Raw genomic sequence first — 21,095 nt, forward strand, 5'->3', positions numbered from 1 at the left:
AATTTTTCCCTTGTATGGTTAGAGGGTAGTGGGTTAGGGATTTATGCATTCTTGGAATGCTGGAGGAACAGGTGGTGCTTTGATATGGAAGGGGTGAAGGTCTGTATCTTACCTTGCTCCCATTTCCATGTGCTTTCTTTCTTCAAACTTTGGGGGAAATGCCATGCTTTCAGGCATGTAGGCTATGTGGCAGGGCTTGTCTTTCCTCAATATATGTCATGGGGAACTGAGTCACAGCTTATTAATTATTGCAAACCTAGTGAGGGGAACCTCTAACATTCACTGTGTTTCAAGTCCACTCACTGATATATAAAAAATAAATTGTGGGAAGCAGACTTGGCCCAATGGATAGGGTGTCTGCCTACCACATGGGAGGTAGGCTGTTCAAACCCTGGGCTTCCTTGACCTGTATGGAGCTGGCCCATGTGCAGTGCTGATGCGCACAAGGAGTGCCCTGCCATGCAGGGGTGTCCCCCGCGTAGGGGAGCCCCACGCACAAGGAGTGCACCCTGTAAGGAGAGGCGCCCAGTGCGAAAGAAGGTGCAGCCTGCCCAGGAATGGTGCTGCACACACGGAGAGCTGACACAACAAGATGACGCAACAAAAAGAAACAGATTCCCGGCGTTGCTGGTAAGGATAGAAGCGGTCACAGAAGAACATACAGTGGATGAACATAGAGAGCAGACAACTGGCGGGGCGGGGCGGGGGGGGATAAATAAAAAAATAAATCTTAAAAAACATAAATTGTTATTTCTTCTCTTAAGGAAATCAGTTTCTATTAAGTCACTGCCAAAGGAAGGAGGCTCGTGGGAGCTATGAAAATAGTGACCACCATATCTTTCTTTGAATAATTACATGTCCTTTTTTTCTCCTTTTCCTCTTTTAGAATAATGTTCACCCTATGCAGTGTTCATTTCCTTTCCTTATCTACAGTTCATCTGTTTACCTGGAGTCCCCAGGTCTTTCCCATCCTGATGATCATAATGCAATCTTCCAGGATTATATCATCAATTAAGCCTCTCTGTCCCTCTCCAACCCAAGGAATCTGCCCTCCTGTATGCTCCGGTATCTCCCAGAACTCATCTCTAACAGAATCCCTGTGTTTAATTACCTGTCTTCCACACTGTCTTCTAAGAGCCTTCAAGGCAAGCATACCCATGCTTGTGTATCTAGCACTTGTAAGAATGCCTGTTCCAAGGTAGAACAAATTAACTGTCTGCATAATTCAATCAATTTCTTTCTAATTTCAAATGTATATGTCTTGATAGCTACATCTATATTTACTTTATGTGTATACAGAAGGGAAGAATGTGGATTTTCATTTTCCCAAAGACTCTTGGTCTGTTACAGCTGCTTAACAAAGTCTGCCTAACAGACGACATGACTTAAAACAACAGTAATTTATTGTCTCACAGTTCTGGAGTCTAAAATTTTGAAATCGAGATATCAGCAGGTCATTCTTCATCTGAAACCTGTAGGGAAGAATCCTTCCTTGCAGTTTCTAGTCTCTGGTGTTTGCCAGTAATCCTTGGCATTCTTGGTTTATAGATGCCTCAACCTCTTTTGTCATATCATCTTCTCTCTTATGTCTCTCTCTGTGAATACAATTATCCCCTTCTCTAAGGACATCTCTCAAATTGGTTTAGGGTCTCATCTATAAATCCAGTTTAGTGACTTCTCTAATCACATCTTGAAAAATCCTATTTCCTAATTAATTGACATTCATAGCACCAGGGGATAGGACTTGGACTTGACATTTTTGGGAGACACAATTCAACCCATTACAATCTGTTTTCTGCCTCTCCCCCCATATTTGTGTTCTTCTCAAGTGATAAATGCACTCACCCTATCCTATCAGACCTCAAAATCCTGAACTCCTGTGACATTAACATTAAGTTCAATATCTCATTTTCTATATCATCTAAATCAGGTATGAATAAGCCTCTGATTATAGATAGGCATAGGATAGACATTCCTATTCTCAAAGGAAGGGAAAAAAAGGGTTTACTGGTCTAAAGGTAGTCTGCAACCCAGAAGGACAAATCATCTGTGGCTTGATGCACTGTCATGCTTGTCCAATGGGGGAAGGATGGCCCAATCTCTGAGCCCATGGAGATACTTTTGGCCTAGACCTCTGCAAATGTGGCTCTGCACTTGGAGTTATTCTTCCTTCATTTGGTCACTTCAGCTTTTAAGTATTTCTGCTGGTATAAAGTTCTCACAAATTTTCTGAGTCTCATGTACACATCATGAGGGTCCAGGCAATCAGACAAGAGTTCTCTACAGATTTTTCCTGCATAATCATATCTCCATTTCTGGTTTCTTCTGAGATGGTTGGTTGGACCCATAAGTCACATGCCCAATTTCTATAGCAAATGCTTGTTCAGCCACACACTCGGCCATGTCTCCAGAGCATGTTTTCTGGATGGGCTGAGAATTTTTCAAATCTTTAAATGTTGATTGCTTTGTGTTTAAAAGTTCATCCCTCATTTTATCTCTTTCCTTTCACATTTTATTCATAAGCAGGAAAAAGGAACCAGGTGATACTTTCCACATACTTTGGAAATTTCCTCAGCTAAGTATCCATATTCATCACTTACAAGTTGTACTTTGCATACAATCCTAGGGTGTAATTCATCTAAGTTCTCTGTCATTTTTGTAATAAGGATTGTCCTTCCTCCAGTGTTCAATAACATGAACCTCGTTTCCATCAGTGGTCTCATATTTCTAACAATATTCTATTTATGATAATCTATGCATTTTCTAAAATTATAGAGCAGCTTTCCAACACTCTTACCACTTATTTCTGAACCCTTACCATAATCGCCTTTAATGTCCATATTTCTACCAACAATCTTTTCAAAGCAACCTGGGTTTTAACACCAAGTGCCTCAAAATTCCCCCAACCTCTTCCCATAAACCACTTTCAACAACAGTTCCACATTTTGAGATATTTAGTACAGCAGCCCTCCACTCTCAGTCAAAAAACTGTCTTAGTTTGCTACGGCTGCCATAACAAAGCACCAAAACTCTGTGGCTTAAAACAGCAGTCATTTACGTTGTCAGAGTTTTGAAATTAAAGTCTGAAATCAAGGTGTTGGCAAGGCCATGTTTCATCTGAAACTTTTAGGGAAGAACCCTGTTCCTTATTTCTTTGAATTTATGGTTATTGCCAGAAATCTTGGGTGTTCTTCAGCTTTTGAATGCATCTTCCACCATCTTCCCATGGCCTTTTCCCATGTCTGTGTCTCTATGTGTCAAATTACCTCCTCCTTATAAAGATATAAATCTTAATCCATTAGAGTCCATCCTAATCCACTTTGGATTCATCTTAACTAATCACATCCTCAAAAAGCCCATTTTCAGATAGAGCCACACTCATGGGACCAGGGATTAGGACTTGGAGCATAACTTTTGAGGATGACACAGTTTAACCCTTGGAACCAAGTAATCTCGACTCTCTTACCTAAAGTTCAACATTGGAATGTCTCATGACCAAATCACAGCATTTAACACGCATTCAAGACCTCACAGCTGCCCTCATGACACTGACTGAAACATGAACAGGCTAACCATAATGACAACCTTCTCATCCTCTTTTTGCCCCTGGGGCATCCATTTCTGGTCAGAGATATGAGGCTCACTCCTTTCTCTGGCTTTCTTACACATCCTCACAGTCCATCTGAAATTCATTTCCTTAGACACATGCTCTCAGTTGATACACTATTTTGAGGCACTGATGGATGATGACCTCCCAAGTCATGTTTCATTTTATCCAGTGTATGCCCACCTTCAGTCAACTTCTGAAGCCCATAAAATGGAAACTTGAGCTCTGATATACTGCTTATTTGTGCCTTAAAGGATTTCCTCATATATTCTTTCACCAAGTTCATTAATTATTATTGCATTTCCTCTTCAAACCTTGTCTTTCTGTGAGCACTACAGGGAACTCCTTGTAGCATGAGAATGAGTAAATTCAGGACAGATTGAGACCTAAAACCAATCTCAGCTGTAAGGCACAGACAGACCTGCAAATGGACATGGTAGGTCCCAGGAAAACAGCTGTATATCTCATAGGACCCCTGATATATCAACGTGTTTCAACAGTGTATTCTTTACACATATTGTACACACTCATGGAAACCTAGCTCATCTTTCAGACAATAATTTTGTAAAATTTCCAATCCATTAGGGACAGTGAATATTAACTGAATTAATGTATGCATATTTACTGAATTAGTGCATGAAGGTAGAATGGATGGCCTGCAAGGAGGCCGCGGAGCACATATCTGAGCAGCTTCTGGCTTCCTGGATTCCTCTTTGGTACTGGGTAGGTGCTAGGAGATGAGGAGAATCCTCCTCCTCCAGGTTGTGAAAGTGATTGCTCTGCATACACAGGCTGTGTCTCACAACCCAGAAGGGCACCAAGCTCTGAATAAAAGGTTCCCAGTCCTGGATTCTTCATCTTCGGTCTTCTTAGTGGCAGCTCCTGCTTCCTCTAGTGAGCCAGTTGCATGCATGGCCAAGAAGGCCTCCAGGGAATGAGACTGCATGGAGGGAGGGCAGAGAAATGTAGTGAAGAGGAGTAGGCAGCAGGCATGGAAAGTGGGCATGGGATTTTGCAGTCTGCTGTGGCTGGTACCCTTGTCTTGTCTTGATCCGGCCTTTTTTAAAATTTTATTTTTATTTTTTAAACTTTTTTATTTTTTTATTTTTTAAAAGATACTTAGATTGCATAAATGTTACATAAAAAATGTAGGGGATTCCCGAATGCCCCACTCCCTACCCCTCCCACACTTTCCCACATTAACAATATCCTTCATTAGTGTGATACAGTAACAATTGATGAACACATACTGGAAAATTGCCACTAAGTGTGGATTATAGTTTACATTATATTTAAACTCTCTCCCATACATTTTGTAAGTTATGACAAGATACATAATGGCCTGTAACTGTCACTGCACCATCATTCAGGACAATACCTATGTCCCCAAAATGCCACCTCATTGCGCCTATTTTTTATTTTAAAAACACTTAGGTTACATAAAAAATATAGGGGATTCACATATATCCTGCTCCCCACACCTCCCACATTTGCCCACATTAACAACATCCTTCATTAATGTGATACATCCATTGCAATTGATGAACACATTTTAGAGCACTGCCAATAAGCATGGATTAAAGTTTGCATTGCAGTTTATACTCTCTCCCTCCCAATTCTGTAGGTAATGGCAAGATACATAATGGCCTATATCTGTTGTTGCAATGTCATTCAGGACAATTCCCAAATCCCAAAAATGTCCCTGTATTACACCTGTTTTTCCCTCTCCCTGCCCTCAGAACCTCCGGTGACCACTGCCTCCACATCAATGATATAATTTCTTCCATTGCTAGAATCACAATATTCTATTGTAAAATATCAGTAAATCTACTTTAGTCCATAGTTCATTCCCCAATCCTGAGGATTCTGGGATGGTGATGTCCACTCCACTTTTAATTAAGAGGGGCCTGTGATCCAATACAGTTGATGGAGGAAACTCTCTTGCTTGCAGTTCTTTGGTATGGTAGTTGTCCATCATTACCTACTTGTTAGTTGTCCTGGGTGAGACCAATGAAATTTGGGTAGGTGTTGCAAGTCTGTTGAGATTCAGGGCCCAGATGGCATGTGGACAGCCCAAAGATTTAAGTCTCTTGGACGTACACCTCCCAACTCCAGTACTAATTATAGGTTAAAATAGAAGAACAGAAGAGCCATGTGTAGGGAAACCACAACTGAGTCCACCTCTGTAACCCTGGGCAGTATAAATTCCAAAGTAGGGCCCACTGGCAAGGCTCCAAGTCCTTGAGCTATCTGCCCTGACTATAGAGTTTAGATGTCTCCAGAGCCCTCAGGAGTCCTGTTATCTGGGATAGTATTTACTTTGGTACTCATTGAGTTCCTGCTGAGATGTACATAAGTGTAACCTCTGGAATGACCTCCTTACTCATTTTGAAGTCTTTTAGCTATATAAACTCATTTGTCTTTACCTTTTCCTCATTTTGTTCAAGGTTTTTTTCCAGTTGCATTGCTAGTTGGTACTTGGTAGTAGTTCCTTGGTGTCAAGGAAGCTCATGCCCGGGTGCCATGTCCCCTACCTGGGGGGAAGGTAATGTATTTATATGTTGAGTTCAGATTAGAGAGAAGCCACATTTGAGCAACATGGAGGCTCCCAGGAGGCAACTCTTAGGCACCTTAAAATACTAGGCTAAGTTTCTGTTTCAAGAGTAAATGTTCATAAGCACAGTGATCAACATCAAGGGCCCATCAATGGATCATCCTCTTTCACTAGTCATTGCACCTGTACTCAGGGGATTCTTGGTGTTCCATTAGCGAATGTGGCAGAGCTCCCCAGGATAGGAATTCTTGACATTCTTTTGGTTATTGTGTGAATCTCCACCCACCATAACAATGCCCCATGAACATTTGAAATCATTTATATGCCTTATATATATGACCAGGTGAGCTACCTCCCATGTATCTACTAACACTGACACCCCACACCAATGATCCTTCCCTGCCACAATTGTAACCCTTCTGTGATCCAAAACTTCTTAAAAAATGAAGCCAATAAAATAGCCAAACACAATCAGAAAATGAAATAATAATGATAGTTTTAGAAATAAGAAATAAAATACAAATTTTTTAAAAAAAATTAAGATAATAGACAATGAAATATATAATGAAAAAAATTTTAAATATTTTTTGACATTTTGTCTTTCATCACTGTAAGATCTCTTGTCCTATATGGACAGTGCCATTTTCTTCTGTTTATTCCCCTAGTGTCTTACATTTTTCATTTTGTCTTAGAAGTTTTAGGTTACAGAAAAGTCACATACCAAATACAGGGGACTCCCTTATATGCAACAACCTCCCCTTTTCCCCCTTTCCCTATTAATAACATTTTATAGTGGATGGTGCATTTGTTACAACTGATGTACAAATATTGAAAGATAGCTACTAACCATGGTCAAAGATTTACACTTCGGGTGATACACTTTTATAAATTTTTATGTAATTTAACATGGCCTGTTTCCATCATAGCAAGATCATGTAGAACATTTCCATACCCCCAAAATGCCCCCTGTTCCATCTATTCTATTCCTCCCTCACCCTCCTTTAGGGACCCAAGGCAACCACCAGTTTCACTCCTTGAAGGACAAGATTCATAGTTATTTGTAACAGCACTGAGGGCTTGACACACTGGTCTGTACCCCCATTAGGCACCACCCATGCTCTTGAGAGACTCTAGCCCCTCTGTTGAGAACACAGCGGGCCTCCTCAGGCTGTGAGTCCACCACCTTGCCTCTCATTATGTGGTTCTCCACTGGATGATATAATATACTATGGCACAGTGAACACTCACACACTCCCTAGAAGCCTGCTCCAAGTGTGCCCTGTCCCGAATGCCCCTCACAACCAAAAGCCCAAACCAGCACCCCTCATTTGCCATGTTGTCAACACAGCATTCCCAACATTGTAGTTTAACCATATACCCACCAATTGCCAGTGTTCACCTACTCCTTCCCCCTACCCTCCCCCCAAGTGCCATGGACAGTCCAACCCACCCTCCCTACCCAACCCCCCTGACAAACCAGTACTGCCCAACCCAACGGTATCATTACACCACTGTCATGCCCCTCCACTGTCCAATGTATGCATATTTACTGAATTAAATATAAATGGAATGGTTGGCCTACAGCAGGCCTGGGGAGCAGAAAACAGGGAAGCTTCTGGTTTCCTGGATTTCTCTTGTGCCCTGGGTAGGAGCTAGGAGTGTGAAGAGAATCTTCCTCCTCCAGGTTGTGAAAGTGACTGCTCTGCATACACAGCCTGTGCCTCACAACCTGGAAGGACACCTAACTCTGGATAAAAGGGCCCCAGACCTGGGCTCCTCATCCTCAGTCTTCTGAGTGACAACTCCTGCTTTCTCCAGTGAGCCAGGTGTGTGCATGGCCAAGAAGGCCTCCAGAGGATGGAATTGTGTGGAAGGAAGGTAGAGAAATGGAGTGAAGAGGAACGAGGCAGTGGGGGTGGGAGGTGGGCATGGGATTCTGTAATCTGCTATGGCCGGTACCCTTGTATTGTCTTGATCTGGCTTTTACAATGATATCCTCATGGTTTCTTTTGATTGGTGGTTATCTGGCAAAAACCTAACTTGGAGAGAGAAAGGCTATAAAAAAGAACTGCATGGTGGCAGTACATAATGGAAGAAGGAAGTAAAAGAGAAAAACAGTCTCTGTTTGGGGGTTGAGGGGACTCTTGAACTGCTGAGGTTTGGGCCGTCAGCTCCACTCCCTATATCTTCTTCAGGTAAACATGCTCAGAGAAGCCCTGTTCCCATAGTGGGATGGTTTCAGCAGTAATATATGGTCAGCTCTGCAGGTTGACCATGTATTATACTTCAGAGCTCAGGTAGGATGGCTGTCAGAATCTTTTACTGGAAGAGTACACAATTGAAGAGAGAGTTTTTAATCCCTGTCAGTTTCCTTTCAAAACAGTTTTCAAATTATTTATAGCTCTTGTTCACAAAGTAACTTGTCTTCAGATGAGGATTCAATGGAATCCTGGTAAAGGACATATCTGCTTGGCCCTTGCACACTGATTGCTCTTTTAATTTCTCTGTAGCGTCACTGACTTCGTTGTACAGTGTCTTGTCAGCAGAGTCAACAGCAGTGCCAGGTACCTCCAAAGCGCCCCACCCTTAGATATCCCCTGAAATGTCCCCTTAAGTGCCCGTCCCAGTGCCCAACCCCTTGTCCATTTCCCTGCTGTGGCCCCAGCTCTGGGGCCGCTGCAGCTCTAGGGGTGGTGGCTGCTGCCTGAGACCCCACAGGCATCACAGATTCCACCGCCACAGGTGCCAGAGCTCTGACTGCTGTGACAGTGGCAGTGGTCAGCATTCGGGGCACTCTGGCTTCTGCTCTGGGGGCTGCTGCTGACCTGGGCCTGAGGACCGCAGAACGGCAGTGTTGGAGGAAGCAAGGTGCTGGAGACTCTCCCCAGCCTGTTGCTTCTCTTCCCTTCTTTCCTGTGCTCCATGACCTGGAGTCTGAATTGCTGGGCATTCTTAATTATGACTCAGGCCCCCCTCTTCTTTTGTCTTACACAATAATAAAGCATTCTCTGCTGTGCATTATGCATCCTTGCTTATTTTTGCCACTAGTATCCCACAGGCATGTGTGCTCTCTTCCTTCACCTTAGCTACTTAGCCTGTCCTGTGAACTGAAGCTTTGCTTAGGAGTATGGATCAGGTGGTAATACCAACCCCTGAGTTGTCCACAAAATGACCTCAGCTGCCCTTCCTGCACAATGAAAGGGCTACTCTAGGCCTTGGTTGCTAGTTGAGGATATTCTTCTCTTTTGGGGACACTTAAATTTTCTCTTATTTTATTATTAATTCTATATTATACTTTTCTTATAAAAACAATGTTAATGTTTCTTTCAGGAATATGAAGTTGAAAAGTCATAAATTCTAGCATTGTTAACACCTAGTGAAAACCTGGAGCATCCCAAACTTATTAAAGTAGAGAAGATGGGTCATTATTAGATATTCACCCAATGTACTGTGACCAACATTCAAAATGAATGAATTATAACAACACGCAACAATGAATATGTAAGTGAAAAACAAATCTCTAAATAGTAAGTACAGCTAATACCTTATTCACAGTGTGAGAACAACAGGAAAAATTTTTGGGGGGGCTTCAGTGAACAAATTTGCAATAAAACTCTTTGAATAAGAATACAAGATATGAGTCAGAATTTGATTTAGAATAGTAAGTGCTTCGTTATGGCAGATTAAAGGGTTGGTTGGTAGGGAAGGGCAAGTGGTTAAAGGTAGGTTATTGTCAAGATCCTAGGTATCATTTTGGTGGGTCTCTGTTATTATCATATCATTAAAATCAAGGAACAAATGAGTGAATGAACAGCTGGATGAATAACTAAATAAATTCAGCTAACTAAATTAATTCAGAAGAATATGCAGGAAACGATGATGACAATTCACCATGGTCCTTCAATTCTAATTACCCACATCCTACACATTTAAGGTCCTGTTTTTCAAGAAGTCAGTTTTAGGCTGTATTTGTCAGGGTTTTCTAGGGAAACAGATTTGGCAAGAGGTATCTGTAAATATTATGAGATTTTATAAAATTTGACTCACACAACCATGAGAATGTATGAGTCCAAAGTCCATTGGGCAAGCTGCAAGCCAGGAACTCAGATGAAGGCCCTTGATAAGTTCCCCAAGAGATGCTGTCTGTCTGAAGTAGAGACGGTAATTCTTTCTTCTGATTGCTGAAATCATTTCTCCTTTTAGACCTTCAACTTATTGGAGGATATGTCTCTCATTGTTGAAGGTAAACTCCTCAGTTGATTGTAGATGTAATCAGCCATAGATGGAATAAACTCACTGATTATTTAAGTCCATGGAATGTCCTCTCAGTATAATTTGGACAGTGCTTGCTTGACCAAACAATTGGGCACCATTACTTGGCCAAGCTGAAACATGAACCTAAAAATCACAATCTACCCCTTGGCAATTTGGCAGCCATACACTTCACCTTAAACAAAATTTAATGTCTAAATAAAAACTGTAACAATTATATATTAATATTTTTTTTTCTCCTAACAATACTCAACTGTCCTGTACACAGCCAGAAATGTACTAAATCCCTCCTGAATAGGGTAAAAGTCCTTGGGTAATATTCACTCATAAACTTGGCATCCAATTTCTTAAATACTACAACATGAAACTAATACAACATAGGTCACATGATAAGGGAATAAGATAGGGAAGAAATAAATACTTTTGTAATGTACATATACAAACATACTCATAACAAAACAAGGAAGAAATATTCATGACCACTGCAGCCCTCAGTTCTATAACTGGTCACGTGGTCTTTGTACATATCACTGCCTTCTTCCACTACCCAATCCATGTGGCCTTTTACCCTCAACAAGCACTTGAGCTGGGGATGACCCAAACCTGCATTCTTAAAGTGTCTGGGCCATTTTAAGTTGTGCCAGGATTGGGTTGTTGCAGTTTTCCACTGACTTTAAGACAGGCATGGTAGTATTAAGAGATACCCTAGGGTGTTATAGCAGTTTGATATTGTTTATGAATTCTGAAAATAAATATTGATTATGTTTGTGAACTGGTCTGTGACTCTGGGCATATTAGATTGTATTGGATTCAGAGATTTCACTTTTATTTCACTGAGTTGTGATTAGGGCTTTGATTGGGGCTCATCAGTAGGACATCAAGTTGCTGCCTCCTTGGTGGACAGGGACTCACAGAGAAAATTAAATGGCAGAGGAGTTAGTAGAGTTTTAATGCTGGAGCCCTGGGAAGTAAATACATAGAGAAGCAGATATGTGAGGAAGGAGAGAAGGCCCCATTAGACACAACAGAGACCCTAGAAAGAGAGATGAGCCATTCATCTGATAGTTTACAGGCCTTGAGGATAGAGCAGAGCAGCTGAGCCTGGAGTGAAATGAGCTCTGGAAGAGAGACAAGACTTATCCCATCCTACCGCTGATATTGAAAGAAGCTGAGACCACAGAGCCTTGAGAGCAAGAGGAAACCTGAACCCGTATAGACATCAGCAGCCATCTTACTCCAAAATGTGGCAACAGACTTTGGTGAGGAAAGGAACTTATGCTGTATGGTCTGGTAACTGTAAGCTTCTACCCCAAATAAATACTTTATAAAAGTCAACAGTTTCTGGTATTTTGCATCAGCACCCCTTTGGCTAACTAATACAGGTGCCCAGTTGTATACCTCCATTGTGTAGTTGCAGTCCTATTTCCCCCTACCATCTTGCTCCAAAATGTGGTAACAGACTTTGGTGAGGAAAGGAACTTATGCTGTATGGTCTGGTAACTGTAAACTTCTACCTCAAATAAATACTCTATAAAAGCCAACAGTTTCTGGTATTTTGTATCAGCACCACTTTGGCTAACTAATATAGGTGTCTAGTTGTATACCTCCATTGTGTAGTTGAAGTCCTATTTTCCCTTGATAGTCAGGATCAATCACCTAACCAGTAGAGTAATTTCCTTATTTATCTGTTGGTTCAGAGGCATAAGGAGCCCAAAGTGGTCAGATGGCAGTGGAATCATTGTTGTGTTTCCTGGTGGAAGTATTGCTCCTTGTAGACCAAAAGAGATTTAGGTTGCAGGGACAAGAAGCAAAAATACTCCCAGCGAATTATCAGGGGTAATAGTGAGTGGTGCCACTCCCATTTCCATCCCTTGATTCCTGGACCTGTGAACTTGGCTATGGGAAAAACAGCACCATAGAGTGGATGCTAGTTTAGAGAATACATAGTCTCCTAGAGAACATTGTCCCAGCCCTGCCAGGTATTGCCACTTAGTTGGCAATATAATTGAGTCTTCAAAAGGACATTCCACCATTTTGTCAATCCAGCTGCTTTGGGATGATGGGGAACATGGTAAGATCAGCAAATTCCATGAACATGTGCCTATTCCCACACATCATTTGCTGTGAGGTGGGTTCCTTGATAAGAAGTAAAGCTGCATGGAGAACTATGATAGTGAATAAGGCATACATACTGTAAATCCATGGATGGAAGTTTTGGCAGAAGCATTGCATGGAAGGAAGGCAAATTCATATCCAAAGTATATATCTATTTTAGTTAGAACAAAGTCAAGTCAACCTTGGTGAGGGGAAGTCCATATTGCTGAGCCCATGCATGATCTCCATCCCTACCACCATGGTCACTTTGTTCATGATCCCATTGGGCAATGTCAGAAGTGGCTAGGGAAAGAGCCTGACTGGTATCCACAGAATGGGTCATCTTGTCCACATGATTATTAAAATCTTCTGCTAAAGTCACCCTGTGGTGAACATTCACATGAGACACAAATATATTCACGTTTTTTGCCCATTCATTAAGGTCTGTCCACATAACTCTTATCTAGACCTCTTTGTCAGCAATTTTCCTGTCATATTCCTTCCAAGACCCTGACTATCCAGCCAAACCATTGACGATAGCCCATGAATCAGTGTACAAACACATCTCCTGCCATTTCTCCTTTCAAGCAACATAAACAACCAGATGCACTGCTCAAAGTAATGCCCAATGGGAGGAATTTCCTCACTATTGTCCTCCAGGGATGTCTCAGAAAGAGGCTGCAGTGCTGTGGCTGTCCACTTTCAGGTGGTATCTGCATATTCTGCAGAACCTTCTGTAAATCAAGCCTGAGTTTTCTCTTCCTCAGTCAGCGGATTACAAGGATCTTCCCAAGAGGCCATATCTGTGGGCTGGGAAAGAGAACATAATATGGTAGGAGTGGTGATAATTGGCTTTTAAGCCACTTCCTCATGTAACTTACTTTTGTTTTCAGGATCTACTCAAGTCCTATCGTGTAAATAACACTTCGATTTTATGATGGAGTGCTGCTGTCCATTCCCAACTTTAAGATTTTGTGGGTCAAGCAATACCCAGCTCATGATAAGCAACTCAGATTTCATGGTCACTTGTTGGCCCATGGTTAAGCCCACTAAAAGACCAAAAGATGTTTATCAAAAGGAATGTAGTTATCTGCAGAGATGGCAAGGCTTTGCTCCAAATCTTAAGGGTCAGTACTGTGACTTTCCTATAGAGGCCTGCCAAAGGTTCCAGACAACATCTCTATTTGCCATTAACACTTCCACCACCATTGGATATGCTGGATCATATGGCCCAAGGGACAGTGCACCTTACACAGCAGCCTGGACCTTTTACTAAGCCTCCTTTTGTTCTGGTTCCCACCTAAAATAGAAGGTTTTTGGATCACTCAGTAAATGGGCTGTAATAGCAGGCCTAAATGAAGACTATGTTGTCTCCCAAATTCAAGGAGGCCAACAATTAGCCATTGTGCCTCTTTTTCAGTCATGAGCAGGGAGCAGATATAACAGCTTATCTTTCACTTTAGCAGTGATATCTTAACATGCCCCATGCCACTGAACACCTAGAAATTTCATCAAGGTGAAAGGATGCTGTATTTTTGTTGGATTTATCTCCCATCCTCTGACACTCAAAGGCCTCATCATTAAGTCTTACAGTAGTTGGTACTTCTTGCTCACTAGGTCAAATCAATATGATATCCTCAATATAATGGACAAGTGTGATGTCTTGTGGGAGGAAGAGATTATTAAGCTCTCTGCAGACAATATTATGACATAGGGCTGGAGACTTGATATACCCCTGAGGTAGGTCTGTGAAGGAATATTGCTGGCCTTGCCAGCTGAAAGCAAACTTTCTGGTGGTCTTACTAATAGTAATCGAGAAAAAAGCATTTGCCAGATCAATAGCTGCATACCAGGTATCAGGGGATTGATTTGCTCAAGCAATGATAACACATCTGGGACAGCAGCTGCAATTAGAGTCATAACTTGGTTAAGTTTATGATAATCCACTGTCATCTTCCAAGATCCATCTGTTTTCTGCACAAGCCAAATAGGAGAGCTGAATGGTGATGTGGTTGGAATCACCACCCCTGCATCCTTCAAGTCCTTGATGGTGGCACTGATCTCTGCAATCCCTCCAGGAATCCAGTATTGCTTTTGATTAGTATTTTGCTAGGTAAGGGCAGGTTTAGTTGCTTCCACTGGCCTTTCTTACCATAAAAGCTCTCACTCCACATGCCAGAGAATCAATGTGGGGATTCTGCCAGTTGCTAAGTATGTCTATTCCGAATATGCAATCTGGAACTAGGAAAATGATCACAAAATGAATCTAGGGACATACTGGACCCACTGTGAGATGCAACTGAGCTAAAACTCCATTGATTACTGGACCTCCATTGGCTCCTATTCCAACTGGTGGACCACAGTGATGTGTTGGGTCTCCTGGAATTAATGTCACTTCTGAGCCAGTATCTAATAATCCCCGAAATGTCTGATCATTTCCTTATCCTCCATGCATGGTTACTCTGATAAAAGGCCATAGGATTCTTTGGGAAAGACTGAGAGGAAGATTAACAGTATAAACAGTGAAACTGGGTCTTTCCCCAAGGGGTCTGACCTTTCCCTCATTTAAGGGGCTCTGGGACTGAAAACTGTCTCAAGTTTGGGAATTGATTAAGGTGCCATGATTCTGTTTATGTAATTCAATTCAAACTTTTGTTTTCTTGACCTACAACTCTTCTATTTATACAGATCAAGTAAAAATTTAGTAGACTGCCCATCTATTTTACTTCTAGGTATCCCATGATCTTTTAGCCAACACCATAGGGCTCTGCAACTCAGACTGTTTTTATTGCTATTTTGAATATGTTGCTCATTGTGGTAGCCATGCCCATCTTGCCATTTGGCTTCTGCCACCCTGGGATCTTATCATCTCCATTGCGTTTAAGGATCCCAGTTCAGTAACAGCACTTCCCACAGTAATATCTGACCTACAGAGAAGAGCAACCACAGAGCTCTTCAGGGATGTTAGTCTCACAAATTTATTACTAACAGTCCTGGTGAAAGGCGAGTGCTCTGGACATTCCTGGGGTGTCTGGGTAGATCTTAATTGGTGAATCTATTCTAACATTCCAATCTCTCCAATCTCTCTAAGCTTTTGGATCCCCTCGTTCACAGTAAACAGGGTAAATCAGATATCTTGACCTCAGGAATCGTAGGCCATACTGTGATCAGCCAGTCACCTGAACAAACTGTTGGAGCTCTTTCTAACCCTTTGAGCTACAACACTGAATATAGAATCTCATGTCAGTGAACCTATACCAATAAATTCAGCCTGACCCAACTTTATATTCCTTCCACCATTATCCCACACCCTTAATATCCATTCCCCCACATATTCCCTTGATTTCTGTCTATATAAATTGGAAAACCCATGCAGTTATTTCAAAGTATAGTATACTTCCTCATGGGTCACACTCCCTCCCCCCCCTTTAGGGGTTTGTTGTGAAAAAAGAAGGGTGATAGTGGTGGGATAACAAGAGAATTAGAAGTGTCTTGCAAACCAATTACCTCAGGGCATTCTATAGCAGTTTCATCTGATGAGCCAAGATTAATCTCTTAAATAGGAGGTTGGATGACAGACTCCTTGGGGCAGGCTGGAGATCAGGTGGCTGTCTACTCAAGGCAGACCATTACAGATTTATCTGACAAAGTCTCAGCAGAATTTAGGGCTTCAGTGTGCCCACTGCCATCATCATCATCCCATGTATTTCCACCCCAATCCTCAGGAGTCCACTCCTTTTCCATTTTATGTCCTCACTTTAACAGCAGACTCCCTGCAAGGTTGAGATTTTAGTTTCCAATGTAACCCTGGTACTCATGTAATGAGACTCCAGGTCTGGTTTTCATAGAACTAGGCTGCATGATACAAGATTTTCTTTCAGGGCACAGATAGAAATTTTCATGTCATTCATGTGGTTCTTGTTGCGAATTTGAAGTCTTCAACTCATCCTTTTCTTTTATAACTGTATTCACTGTATTTAGGAACAACCAGCCAACATCACTGTACTTTTAATTCCACATAACTCTAAGGTATCAAAAACACTCTCACCCAGAGCCTTACCTCTTTTAAGCAAGGAAATAGCTATATATATTATATATAACAGAGATATTTTGCGTATCTCTATTGCCAGCTCATGCTATGGACTATCAGTAGCCTTTTGACTATTGGAAACAAAATAACTAGTGACTTTGAATCTAATCAGAGTAGAGAGCCAATTGCAGAAACCCCAGAACCAATTCAGAAATCCTGATTTTTAATATTCTGTTTCTCAAGAACCACTCCCAGTTCTAGGAAACAGAACTGACAGGAGATATCTGCACATATGTTGATATTTTATGAAATGGTCTCACATGATCATGGGACTGCAGAGTCCAAAGTCTGTTGAGCAAACTGCAAGCCAGGAAGTCAAGTGAAGGCCCTCATTGAGTTCCCCAGGAGAAGTGGCTGTCTGAGTAGAGATGGGTAATCTCTCTATTGCTGAAATCACTTATCATTTTAAGGCCTTCAACTGATTGGATGATATGTCTCTCATTGTTGAAGGTGATCGCTTCAGTTAATTGTAGATGTAATTAGGCATAAATGCAATCAACTCACTAATGATTTAAGTCCATGAAATGCCCTTACAGTATAATTTTGTCAGTGCTTGCTTGATCAAACAACTAGGCAATATTACCTGACCAAGTTAACACATTATGAGTCTAACATTCAAACAGTAAGAAAAAAGCCAAGTCCCTGTCAGGTCCCTGTCAAGTCCATTGTCCTCTTATTCTGCTCACATGTTCTGGGCAATTTTATCTATTTCCACAACATCAGTTGCCATTGTCACTCTGATGGTTGAGGAACTTCTCATGGAAGCTTCCAGTGTCCCCTGAATCTTAATGATATCCTTCATCTCCCCCAGTCTCACCACCTGCATTATTTTCTTCATGGACCTCATCACCAACAAATGGTTTCCCATTCATTTAATTCTCTTTTGCTCATCTCTCCCCACTTGAGTGTAAACTCCAAGAGAATAGGGATCTTGTTTTCTCACCCCCTGCCAACTCTTCAATGTCTAAATTTGGCACAATATTGTGGGTGTTCAAAAATATTTTGATTGAATGACTACAGGTAACACATGAGGTCCTTCTCTGTTATGGTGCTCAAGATTGATGCATTAGACTAATATATCAGCACTTCCATTATCATATCAAACTCAAAGTTCATAAAATGAAACTCATTACCCGTTCAACAAATCTTTCCATTGTTGATTTGAATTCAGTGAAAAGTATCATTTCTCAACCTGCCCAGTTGAGAAACCTATTTTTTGTGGGTATGTTTTATCCAAGGAGAGGATGAAATGTCCCTAAACAAAATGACACTAAGGCCAGTGTCAAAGAATGTAGTTTTAAATGAAATGATTACTTCCATTTAATTAGGTGGTTGTGTTTTATTACATTATTACAATGATCTTTCATTGGTGATGTATATGTGCTGTATCTGGTTGTAGACCTTAAGTAAAGTATTAACTTATTTGTGGTTTAATAAATTCTGCTGTGAAAATAGGATGAAAACTCCTGCCTAATCCATAGGATTGTTGTGAAGATTAAATGACTGTGTAAATGACTTAAGCAAGAATCTGATACATCTTAAGCTCTATATAATTTTTTGCTATCATTATAATACTAAGCCCTCAAGTCCACATTTGTTGTATATAGTACAGTCCTTTTCTCATCATCATGAGCAACATTATCCTCATCATTAATGTCAACATTGTCACTGGGATTAGGGGCCACTCTAATCAATTACCCTTCTTCTTTGAGCAAAGCACCCTTTATGTGCATAACCCACAGTATTCACTACCTTTCTGAATATTTAAAACTCTTGCATTCAGTTGAAGCCATTGCACCCTCAATTGGATACACTCTTAATGTTTTTAAAGTTTTTGTTTTGTGTAAGCCTTAAGAAATGGTGATTATCTTATCACCTTCCATTCAAGTTCCATATAAAGCTGTCTTTGTTTCTAGATCATTTCCCACTTTATGAAGCCTATTCATTGATGGAGAGATTAAATTTTTTTTTAAAGATTTATTTATTTTATTTATTTCTCTCCCCTTCCCCCCCTCCCCCCGCCCCCTGCCCCAGCTGTCTGTTCTGTGTCTATTTGCTGCATGTTCTTCTTTGTCCGCTTCTGTTGTTGTCAGCAGCACGGGAATCTGTGTTTCTTTTTGTTGCGTCTTCTTGTTGTGTCAGCTCTCCGTGTGTGCGGCACCATTCCTGGGCAGGCTGCACTTTCTTTCACGCTGGGCGGCCCTCCTTATGGGGCGCACTCCTTGCACATGGGGCTCCCCTACGCGGGGGACTCCCCTGTGTGGCAAGGCACTCCTTGCGTGCATCAGCACTGCGCGTGGGCCAGCTCCACACGGGTCAAGGAGGCCCGGGGTTTGAACCACGGACCTCCCATGTGGTAGATGGATGCCCTATCCACTGGGCCAAGTCTGCTTCCCTAGATTAAATATTGACTTATGTTTTCCCTCATCTCTGAAAACAGTCTCTCCAAGGTTACCATTGATGTCTCAACTGCCAAGAGGAGTAGGTTCACAGAAACATTTGACAATGCTTAACCTTAGAATTTTTCCTTTTTTTGAATGGTAACGCCTTCTTTTCTGTCTCTTTTTCTTCTTTTGGGCTAATTCTGACCATTTCCATGCAGTGTTTATTCCCTTTCCTTCTCTGCTGTCCATCAGTGATGCACTGGTGTCTCCAGTCCTCTCTGATCCTGATGACCTTGATGCTCTCTGCCAGGCCCATACCATCAGATAGGTACAAGATGCCATTGTTGTAGAGATGATCAAGATTGCCTTGGGGACATTAATGTCTTTATGTGTCTCACCCATAGAGCACAGTGCCCTCCCATTGGTCTCATAGCACTCAGGGTTTATCTCTAACAGATAAGCCACGTGTTTAGTCACCTGCTTTCCAAACTGGCCTGTGAAAACCTTAAATGGAAGGATACTCAGTCTTTCATTTCAGCCTTTCTCTAGGTAGAGAAAATTACTATGTACATGAAATCCAATTGTCTTTACTTATATCCTTATCTATAATGATATTTCCATCTATTTCTAGTTTCAGATGTGTCTGGAAAGGCAAGAATATAATTTTTATCTATACAAGTATTCTGTACCTTCATACCTTGCTTTAAAGCAAAGTACAAAGGAACCTCCCATGGTCTAATGGCAGCATTTGCCACTTGCCTATCTCCTGTCTCTTCTAAGCTCCTACAGCTCTTAACAGCAATGACTGCACCATGAACCTACTGTCACTTATGCTGTATGTGGGCCCCTGCTGTTGTCCTTTGGGCTTCCTTCTCTGGCTAGTGACCTGACCTTTACACTCTTTTCTTCTTATACACCCTCATACTCAATCTGAATTTCATTCCTTTAGATACATGCTCTCAATTTATACTCTATTTTGAGGCACTGATTAATGATGACGTCTAAGGTTATATATCACATTTGACCTAGCAGTTTGCCCTCCTTTAAATGACTTCTGAAATCCAATGACTGTTACCCAAAACTCAAGTCTCTGCACATTTGTACCTAAAACAGTTTCTCATTAATTCTTCCACTGAGTCAGTCAATCAATGACTCATTCATCCTTTAAGCCTTCCCATTCTATGAATTCTTGACGGAAATACTGGAAAATGAAGATGAATAGTTTAGAGAAAATTGCGCCCTCAAGGATTCTCAGTCTTAAAGAGCAGACAGGTATGCAAATGGACATGACTAAGATAAGACCTTTTAGGGGCTTGCACATGGGTCATGGGGCCTTGTGATAAACCACAATGAAAATTGTTTCAAAGTACATTCTTTACATGTATGCCTTCAGGGTAACCTGGTTTCTCCTCATGACACTAGTACTTTGCAAACTTCCCAATCCATTAGGGACAATGCATATTTAATGAATTAATGAACAAGTGAATGCATGAAGGTGGAATGACTGGCCTGCAGCAGGCTTGGGGAGCAAATCTCTGGATAGGTTCTGGTTTCCTGGATTCTTCTTGGTCCCTATACAGTGAAATTCTGGAACCTTGGGGCTAGGAGCGTCAGGAGAATCATCCTCTTCTAGGTAATAAAAGTGACTGCTCTGCATACACAGGCTATGTCTCACAACCCAGGAGGATACCAGGCCCAGGATAAAAGGGCCTGTCATGGGCTCCTCATCCTCAGTCTTCTGAGTGACAGCAACTGCTTCCTCCAGTGAACCAGGTATGTGCATGGCCAAGAAGGCCTCCAGGAGGATGGGAACATATGGAGGGAGGCCAGAGGATGGAGCAAGCAACTGAGGTGGGGGGGTGTGAGTGAACCTTTGATATTGCATCTCAGTATCATCACCTTCTTCCTTCGCTGGAAAATGTTGGTTTTTGGATATGCTGTGTCAGCATCTGACAGCCTTGAGAGAAGGAGTCAGAAAATGGGGGGATTATCTTGTTTCCATTGGGACAAGAAGTTTATGTAAGGTTGAGTTTGGTGTCTGTGTAGGGAGGTGTCAGTACCTCTCACGGGATGCAAAGGAAACTGAGGAGGGAC

The sequence above is a fragment of the Dasypus novemcinctus genome, chromosome 13 (genome assembly GCF_030445035.2).
Source record: "Dasypus novemcinctus isolate mDasNov1 chromosome 13, mDasNov1.1.hap2, whole genome shotgun sequence".
NCBI classification, from domain to species: domain Eukaryota; kingdom Metazoa; phylum Chordata; class Mammalia; order Cingulata; family Dasypodidae; genus Dasypus; species Dasypus novemcinctus.